The sequence below is a fragment of the Phacochoerus africanus genome, chromosome 6 (assembly GCF_016906955.1).
Source record: "Phacochoerus africanus isolate WHEZ1 chromosome 6, ROS_Pafr_v1, whole genome shotgun sequence".
NCBI lineage: Eukaryota > Metazoa > Chordata > Mammalia > Artiodactyla > Suidae > Phacochoerus > Phacochoerus africanus.
Genome location: NC_062549.1, coordinates 804,430 through 813,689, shown reverse-complemented (window position 1 = coordinate 813,689; position 9,260 = coordinate 804,430). Strand labels below are relative to the sequence as shown.

At 65.8% G+C, this 9,260-nt stretch overlaps 1 long non-coding RNA gene across 3 annotated transcripts; it reads right to left on the bottom strand.

Annotated features, from left to right (window-relative positions):
* Positions 1–28: 28 nt before the first annotated feature.
* On the bottom strand, positions 29–9,250 carry LOC125130143 (uncharacterized). Of its 3 annotated transcripts, none has more exons than XR_007135649.1 (4): positions 6,661–9,250; positions 4,256–4,423; positions 834–1,723; positions 29–222 (listed from the first exon to the last, which is right to left on the bottom strand). It is a non-coding gene; the product is annotated as an uncharacterized LOC125130143 (long non-coding RNA). The 3 variants fall into 3 exon arrangements; XR_007135648.1 differs by having other exon boundaries at positions 29–1,723; positions 6,661–7,059; positions 7,375–9,250; XR_007135647.1 differs by having other exon boundaries at positions 29–1,723.
* Between the last annotated feature and the right edge of the window lie 10 nt (positions 9,251–9,260).

Here is a 9,260-nt window from a genome sequence, read left to right as displayed (position 1 = left end):
ATGTGGACCTGCCCGCGGGCGCCGGTGGTTTCACTTTCCAAAACGAGGCTTTATTGACCCGGACCCCGCTCGGCTCTGCTCCCTGCCCTGGGGCCGGCTTCCTGCGCGGCTGCTTAGTCCTGGGTCAGGGTGTCCTCCCAGGCTCCTCTCCGCGACTGCTGTCCCTTCTCCGCCTCGACCTAGAGGAGACGTGTCTTGTCCCCAGCAGGTATCCAGTCGGTCCTAAAAGGGATGAGCAAGGCCTTGCCCCCTGGGCCCGGCCCCTCCGCCCGGCTCAGAGGAGGTCTTCCGGTCGCCCAGGAGCGCCCAGCCCCCCGCCTTCCCCAGCGGGGACTCCTAGAGGTGTGGAGGCGGGCAGGCGTCAGGGGCCCCGCAAGCTGGGGGCCACAGCCCAGGACAGAAACCCCTCACGGATCTTCTGGCTGCGCCTCCTCTTTGCTGACCGGAGGTCCCAGACGGATGGGGCTGGGCAGCTTCCCCTTGCCCCTCGGGGTTAGGGTCCAGGGTCTGTCCCCTGTCCCCAGTCCCACTCTGAGGCGTTAGTCTCTCCCCTCCCCCAGTCCGCACCTGTGCCTGGGTTCTTCCTGACCAGATGCTCATCCAGGGCCACCCAGCCACCTCCGACATGACTGTGAGGACACCTGGAGACACCTCTGCGGGCACAGGGGTGGGGGTCCCGGCTTCCGGGTGAAGGGTGCTGGGCTCAACTGCCAGGGCTCTGCCCTCGGTCCCGCCCCTCAGGCTCTGGCTCACACCTGCTCAAGGAGGCTTTCCAGACCCTGGGCCCACCTTTAGCCACCCGTGTCCTTGTCCACATCCCTGGCCCTGCTCACCAGACACCGGGACGCTGTCCATGACGTCCAGCTGGGACGTGTGCCTGTGCTGACCGTGGCTTGTGGCGAGAGTGAACCCTGGGAGCCATTACAGGCTGCACTGCTGCCCGGCCGCGAGACGGGTCGGTTCCCTGCTTTGGGAACGAGGCGCAAGACTGGCCAGGCCAGGGCCTCTCTCTGTGCCTGCCTGCCCCTCACCTGCAGGTGGATGTAGGTGGTCCTTGTCCCAGAGGTGGGGACCTTCACTGGGGACCCTTTCTTGTAGGGCTGGCTCCCTCCACGGCAAAGGCGCTAACAGGGTCCAGTGTCCCCACGCCTCCCAGGGAACCCCTGTCACCAGAGGAGCCTCATAACCTCCCTGCCTCTGAGAGGCCCCGCTGCCTCAGTCCCCCGCATCCCTGTCACACCCCGAAGTCTTAGTCCTGTGCGTGATGCTGGTCCCCCCCTCGGCCCGTCGGGTCCCCCAGCACCGGCCCGGGCTTCTAGCCTCCAGCGCCGTGAGTGAGTCAGTACATTTCTGTTGTTTCAGCCGCCTGGCCTGCGGTGCTTGGTCACAGCAGCCTGTGCAAACGTGACAGTCCCACATCTGAGAACTCAGCCTGGTAGAGCAGACGAAGAAGGGCGCCGGGGCCTCAGCAAAGGAGGAGACCTCGAAGCTGCTGCTTGCGAACCAAGCGTCCCCCTTTCACAGGGGGAGGGGGGAGCCAGGAGGGGAGGGGGCAGAACCAGGGAGGCTGCTGACCCCCAGGTTGCTTTAAACTGGGAGAGAAGCCCAGTTTCTACTTAAGAACTAACTGCCTTGCGTGTTGCTCCGCATACGAACACATGTGCTCTTTCCAGGAACCGCGTGAATGGAAATCGGGGTAGGACGGCCGATCTCCACGGGCGCGCTGCGTGAGAGAGGTGGTGCGAGGTGTGCCCGGAGTCCCTGGTCCTCTCTGCCCCCACACCACACCGTCTGGAGGGCCAGCGGGGCTGGCCCCAGAGGTGCTGTCCTCGGCCGGCCGGGTCCACCTGGGGGCTGGCAGCCAGGGCCTGCGTGGGCCTCTGGCCCCGCGGGACCGGGAGAGCGGGGCGGCCTCGTCGAGGGGGTTGAGGCTGCTCGGGGGATGAGAGCCAAGTCTGGAAGTGGCCGCAGAAATCCCCGCAGTCACCCTGCCTGCCCAGCGTCCCTTCTCCAGGAACCCGCTTTATCTCCCAAGAGCTCAGAGCTCCTCTGGATGGGCGCTCCCACCTGCAGCCAGGGCCCTGGCCCTGGAGCCCCGCACCGCCCAGCTTCCCTGTGGTTGCCCTCTGCCCACGCCCCCTGCGGCCTCCCCTGGCCTCTACCCTCCCGCCGGGCCCACGGCGCCCCCCGCTCTGCACCTCCTGCGGCCTCAGCTCCACCTGCAGGCACTGGAGTAGCTGTGGGCATGAGGGCTGGGCCAAGGGCGCCCCCACCCCCCGCCCAGCGCTCCCTGGGGGAGGGTCGGCAGTCCATCACTGTGCCTTCAGCTCAGGCTAAGCCAGGGGAGCACTGGGGTCCTGCGGTGCTCCCACCCGGCCCCGCCCACACACCCTGTACCTCCCGCTCCTGCGGCAGGGCAGCAGCCACCGTGACACCGGGAGCCGGGGTCCCTGTGAGGCCTGCTGCTCCTCCGTGCCACCCAGCCAGCCGTGAGGAGTGTCCAGGGGCCCTAGGGGCCTGGCGGGCGGGGCCCACCTTTACGGCCTCGGGAACCACTGTCCTCACCACCTCTGTCACTCGCATCCCCTCGGTCAACCTTCAGAACCCTGGGCCCCCACCAGGTCCAGGAGATCCCTGGGGGGAGCTGGCCCCTGGGACATGCCAGCAGGGAGGGGCCCCTTGGTCTGGCCCTGGCGCGGCTCCTCCCTGCCCTGAGGCAGCCCGGCTCTGAGGCCCAGTTTCCCAGGGCAGACGCCCCATAGAATGCACAGGGCAGCTGCAGGGGTAGGCGGTGCAGCTCTGCTGTGGCAGGGCCGGGGACCCGGAGCCACGGTGGAACCCCACAGCTCACCAGGCCCCTCTTTCAGCCCTGCCTAAGCGGTGCTGGGATCACGGGATCACGCTGGAGGACTCGCCGACTGGGGGTCACCTTGGGAGCCAGGAGCCCCTGGAGCCGCAGCCACCTCTGCCCACGTGTGCCTGTGTCTGTCTTCCCTCTGAGCACAGCCTGGCCAGCCTCAGCCCACAGCGCAGCAGGTCTAGCCGCCGGCCCCACCACTCCCCCCTTGGCCTTGCCTTCTGTTTCCTGGGAAAGGGCTGCCCAGCCCCAGCCGGGAGGGTTAGGGAGAGGCTGCGGGAGGGGCTGTAAGGCCGGAGAGTTTCCGGGAGAGGGGCAGGGGCTCTCACCACCCACCCAGCCCTGCCCAGCCTACCCGCACTGCTGTGGGGCTGGGAGGGACCGCGGGAGCTGGGCGTCAAGCCTGCGCTAGAGTGAGCTGGGCTTGGGGGTGGAGGAAGTAGGGGACATACTTTGGGGAGCTCCTCTGGCTGCGTCAGTAAGCTGGGGGCTGCAGAGCCACCCCTGGGTTTTGTCACCTCCTTCTCTGCAACCACAAAGACCCCTCCTCGGCAGGACCCTGGGACTCCCGGGCTGCTGCCCTCCTCCTCCTGCCACCCTATCCTAGGGCCTGAACCCCACCCAGCCAGACTTCCCCACACCCCACCCTGGTTGGCTCTTGCTTCCACGAACCACATACCTTGTCCTCCCCGCACCCCACCTGCAGCCTGGAAGCCCTTCTCGAAGGCCTGCTGGGCTGGGGGCTCCCAGCAGAGGGCGCTCCGGGGCTCTGCTGGCGCCCGGGCTTCCTAATGGGCTTTGTGGGGGGGGGGGGTCAGGTGGGCACTTGTGGGGGCCCGTTTCTTCACTCCTCCATTTTTCTGTACCCCAACAAGAGGCCTTGTTTCCCACAGACAAGCCAGGACTGCCCCACGTCCTCACCATGCTGGGCCCCGCCCTGCCTGGGGAGAGGTGCCCGTGGTACGTGGTACGGTTTGCCAGGGCGTCGATCCCAGCCTCGGGGAGAGCCTAGGGGCCTGGCCTGGCCCTCCGCTGCCCAGTCTGTGCCCTGGGCCCCCAACCCCAGTCTGTGACCACTCAGATCTGCACCTGCCAGGGCTTGTCTTTCTCATGGGGTTCGTGCTGCTGTTGCCCTGGGAACTTTCCATCAGAAAACATTGGGTGGGGTGGGCAGACAGGCTGGGGCAGGCCAGGGGACGCCTGTGAATGGAGCCAGGTGTCTCCCCGGGGGGGGGGGGCGGGGAAGGGGCTCGCCCACTCTGCCCTTCCTGCTCCCTCCTCAGCTCCCACCCCCAGGCCTGAAGGGGTAGTGCCCCCCCCCCAGGCCTGCCCTGCCCTCCGGCCCTGCAGCTGTCCGGGTGCCCAACCTGGGGTCAGGGGGGTCCCCAACTGGCCTACCTCTGGGCCTCGGCCCCTCCTCCTCACTCTGCCCCGGGTTTCCCACGAGGTGGGAGGAGGGGCCCGGCGCCCGGCTCCTGACTCCTGGTCCAAGTAGCGTCTCTCCGTGGAGACAGGGCCTGTCGGCCTTGTGGTCGAGCCTTCACAGGGCTGGCCGAGTGCCCGAGACTGAGAAGAAGAGACCAGGGGACCTGGAGGACCTTGGAGCAGATGTGGGGACACGGCCAGCCCTTCCCCTGGGGCCCCTGGGCCGGGGTCCTGTCTGAGCCAAGCCCCTCCAGGCCAGGCGGCGGCTCCGCCGGCAGCTCCCTTCCCATCCTGAGGCCTGTCACTCGGCCAGTGAGCGACGTGGACGGTCGGTGGGGTGCCCGAGGCCCTGACCCCCGCTCCCACACTGCCACGCCACGGAGGCTGGTGTTGGGGCCACAGCCCCCAGGTCTCCTCTGCACCTCCACAGGGTCTTGTACCCGCACTTTGCACACCCTGGGCCCTGTCCCACCCCAACCCAGGCTAAGGATGGGCCGAGCCCTGCCTGCACCAGCCCTCAGCCCTGGGGGATACCCAGGAGCGGCAGGGGGTGTGTGGGCACCCCTCTCCATGGCAGGGGCTGAGCCAGACCAGGGCCCCCAGCAGAGAACGTGGTCAGAGCCAGGTCTCCACGAGCAGCCCAAGCTGGTCCCCCACGCCCCATGATGGGGACTCTTGGCCCTTGTGGGGGCTCCACAGTGGGGGCTGGTCTAACCCGTGAACACCGTGCAGCAGGGCTGGTACCCACAATGGGCCCAAGTAGGGCTGCGGTGGCCAGCAGAGGGCCTGGCTGGAGCCGGCGCGGACAGGCCAGTTCGGCGGGGTCACTCCCCGTGCGGTTGTGGCTGGAGCAGCACCAAGGTTTGGGGGGGGATGAGGAAGCTAAGGTGGCCCAGGAGGGGCCGGGGGAGGATCCTTTGCTTCACCCAGGCTGGGGCTGAGGGCTGGGGGATGCAGGCCTTTCTCACTGGCCGCTCTGAGCCCCAAGGATGGGGCTGGCACGGGGACTGGGGTGGGAGAGCTGATTCAGGCAGAGGCCTGTTTGCCACCTTCCAGATTGGCAGGGAGCATACATGGAAATAAGAGGCGGCTTTTTTTGGCATGATGCAAAGATTCCCGGGGGAGAAGATGGGGCAAGAGTCCTGTTGCTGGGTTTCCAGTGTAAATGTCTGTGACAGACCAGCCCAGGGCACTGGGAGCCTGAGAACCAGGGACCCACACCCCATCTCAGTGGGCGGCCCACCCCGGAGCTGGACAGGTGCCACATGGCGGGGTGGGGCAGGGCCCTGCAGCCAAGGGAGGGGCTTCTGTCCATCACCAGAAACCCACTCATGCTGGCTGCAAAAAAGGAGATAGGAGTCCCCACTGTGGCACAACAGGATTGGGTTGGCAGCATCTCTGCAGCACTGGGACACAGGTTCGATCCTCGGCCCGGCGCAGTGGGTTAAGGACCTGGCGTGGCTGCAACTGTGGTTTAGGTCAGAGATGGCCTGGCCCAGGAACTCCATATGCCGTGGGGTGGCCAACAAAGAAAAAGCAAAAGGGGGGGGAAAGAAAAAGGGAGAGATGGAGTTCCCGTCGTGGCTCAGTGGTTAACGAATCTGACTAGGAACTATGAGGTTGCGGGTTTGATCCCTGACCTCACTCAATGGGTTAAGGATCCAGCATTGCCGTGAGCTATGGTATAGGTTGCTGTGGCTGTGGTGTAGGCCGGAGGCTGCAGCTCCAATTCGACCCCTAGCCTGAGAACCTCCATAGGACGAGGGTGGGGCCCTAGAAAAGGCAAAAAGAAAAAAAGGGAGAGAGAAAAGAGGGAGAGACTGCAAGGAAGTTGAGGGAGACCCGACTGAGGCAGGTCCCGGCAGCTCCAGCCAGAAAACCTCTTGCTTCTCCCCCAGGAGACCCAGGGAAGGTCTGGCCGGCCCTCGGCTCTCGGCCCTCGTGGGCGCTGAGCGAGCTGCGCCCAGGCACCCATGGTCCTGGTGCCCGCCCCACTCTGCCCTCCAGCGCTTGTGAAGCGCTGGCTGACAAAAGCCGCACGCCTTGTGCTCGGTGCCTGCCAAGGACAGCAGTGTCACCTGGCTCTGGGCTGCTGGCCCCGGCCATCCAGTGACCACGCTTCCACCCCCTGCAGTGCCGGGGAGAGAACAAGGTGGGCGGCGTGAACAGAGTCTGTGGGAAGGGGCACACCTTACACCCCCGGGGCAGGGGCAGTGGTGACCCCTGTCATCCCAGAGCCGTGCCCCAATGGGGACCACCCCCCCAACTGCTGTCATGTGGGAAAATGCCCTTCTTGCGGACAGCATCTCAACGCTCCCAGAATCTTTGTCTGACGTTCTCGAGCACCCTCGGCCTTGGCCCAGCCTCACACCACTTACCTATCAGCTCACGCGGGTGAGAAGCCAGGGCAGCAGGCCTAGAGGAAGGGCTGCATCTAGGGGCTCAGAGTCACTCTGCTTGGCCTTGTCTGCAGTTTGGCCACAGCCTCAGGTCGTATGTGGCGCAGGAGGCAGCCGAGGCTAACGTCGTCAGGGCAGGAGAAAAAGAAACCCACTCCCCTCTCTCTTGCGGAAATTATAGAAAATAACACTGGCTCTCACTGATGCTCACTGGGTCACGTGGTGCTGTGGGGTGAACTGTGACCCCAGAAGGGAAGTGTTGGAATCCTACCCCAGTACCTGGGAACCTGACCTTATTTGGAAGCGGGTTTTGGGTGATGTGATCAAGCTGAGATGAGGTCACGAGGTGGGCTGTGATCCAGCGAGACGGGAGTCCTCCTAGAGCCACGAGAACAGGCCACGTGAAGGGCAAACGCCCAGGGCTGACGGGGCAGGTTGAGGGCTGGCAGCAAATTCCAGAGGCTGGAGGCGGCAAGGAAGGGCCCCCGCTCGCAGTTCGGGGGGGCGGCCCTGCCCACACCTGAAGTCAGGCGCTGGGCTCGTCTGCACAGCCAGTGTGTGTCCTTGGTTGTTGCGGCCCCCGGGACCGGCACCCCCGCCCCCCGCCCTGTGAACCATCACGGTGGCCGAGTTCAAGAGCCAGGCTCCCCCTGGCTGGGCTGGGGGGTGGTTCCCAGAGGACAGGGTGCTGACCTGGGCCCATCTGGGGTCCAGAGGAGGTAGTTGCCGGCCGGCACTGATACGTTTCCTGCACACCTAGGTCTGTGGTCCAGGTCCTGCCGGTTAGATGACCAGTGACAAAACCTAAGAGGCTTCTCATGTTCAGAGAGCAGAGGCTCAGGACCCAATTCTGACAGCGAGTGGCCGGTGCAAGGGTGCCCTGGTCCCCTGGGCCTCCCTCTCTGCCCCGCCCACCACCCTCTCCATTCCCCGGGTTTTGTGCCTGCTGTTCCTGCATCTGCTCTGCTCCCCCGCAACTTTGTCCCCTCTCCCCACCCTCTGGACAGGGAGGTGTCTATACAGGGCAAACAGCGCACCACCAGCCCCCAGGACCACGGTCCTCAGTGGAGAACCAGCAAGATGCGGGGGTACAGCGGGCGTCTGTGGATGTGGGGGCGGAGGGGCAAGACAGGCGTTGTTTGTGCTTCATCCTAAGAAAGTGCGACCTGCTTGTGGTCCTCTTTCTGGACAGGGATGGAAAAGAATGCATTCCTGGGGCTCGGAGAAAAGTACCCACGTGGATAATTTGAAACAAAGAGGCCATGCGGCTGCGAGGCTGGCACCCCCATGGCCGTCCTCCCGGGGCCACACCAGCAGCTGCCAGTCTTGCGATGTTGGAGCTGCCGCTTAGTCACAGCCCAGGACCACACCTGGTAAAGCCGTTCCTGGACACGGGCGGCAGCAGCGGCCCCCTGCCCGGGGGTCTGCGCCCACTCTGCATGTGGGCTCCACGGGCCCAAGGTCCTGGCTCCAGAGGGTTTCCTTCCAGGCACAGTCGGGGTCCCCCGAGTGCAAGGCCCCCAGTTCCCACAGACCAGCAGGCGAAGCGAGGGGTCATCAGGGGTAGCAGCCACGAGCTTCAGCACCAGGCGGCCAAGGCGCTGGGTCGAGGAGAGCGTTTGCCACTCAGAGGGCACGTGGGTGTCATTGGCAATCCAGGCGACCCCACACAACCAGACCTGGCCTGGGTGTGGCAGCTGGGGGCTGGAGCAGACAGGAATCTGGGGCGGATGAAGAGACAGGTGTCAGCTGTGGCCTGGGGACCAGCTGCAGCAGCAGGAGGGCTCCCTGCCAGCCCCTCCCCCAGGCCCCAGCCCTTTCCTAAGAATGCGGGCAGCTGGGGCACCTGAGCCACGTCCCCCACTTCTGGGCACCCTGCACACCTGGCGGGCACCCACTTCACCCACTTCCCCGGTGTTGGAGGCCCTGGCTGCTTTGGCCTGTGGGCACAGCCCGTTAGTGCCCTGGGGCAGCCTTCGTCCCGGAGTGAGGAGGGCAGGTCCATCCCGCTGCCCCCGGAGCCCCCTCGGGTGGAGCAGCGCATCTCTGGCCCCCTCCCCACCCCACTGCCCTTTCTGCTTCCTCCTCCCGAAAACCGCCTTCAGCACGGCCTCGCCTTGGGCTCTGTTCCCGGGAGCCCAGCCCAGGGCCCAGGGTTCCTCCTGGCGTGGCAGCGCGTGCACCCCAGCTCTTCTTGGGAAGGCACCGCCCTCGCTGTGGAGCGCTTTGCTTACAGTCTGCTCCCGCTTCAGAAGCGCCATTGTTTCCGCCCCAGTGTCCCCGAACCCACCACAGGACGAGGCTCACAGTGGCGCACAGTTCGTGCTGACTTAACCAACGTGTCCAATCAGGCGTGGATGCTCCTGGGAAGAATGACCGAGCCGGCTTCCACTGGGGCTTTGGGGCAGATGCGCGTCCGGTGCCCGGCCCCTTCCACGGCTGCCCCTTGTGGGTGAGGGAAGGTCCCTGCTGGGCTTCACCCTCAGCCCTCGGTTTGGGCCTGGACGGTCAGCTTCTCTCCTGGGCCCTGGACCTGGAGGACCTGACCCAGGTGAGCAAACATGCGAGGCTGCTGGGCC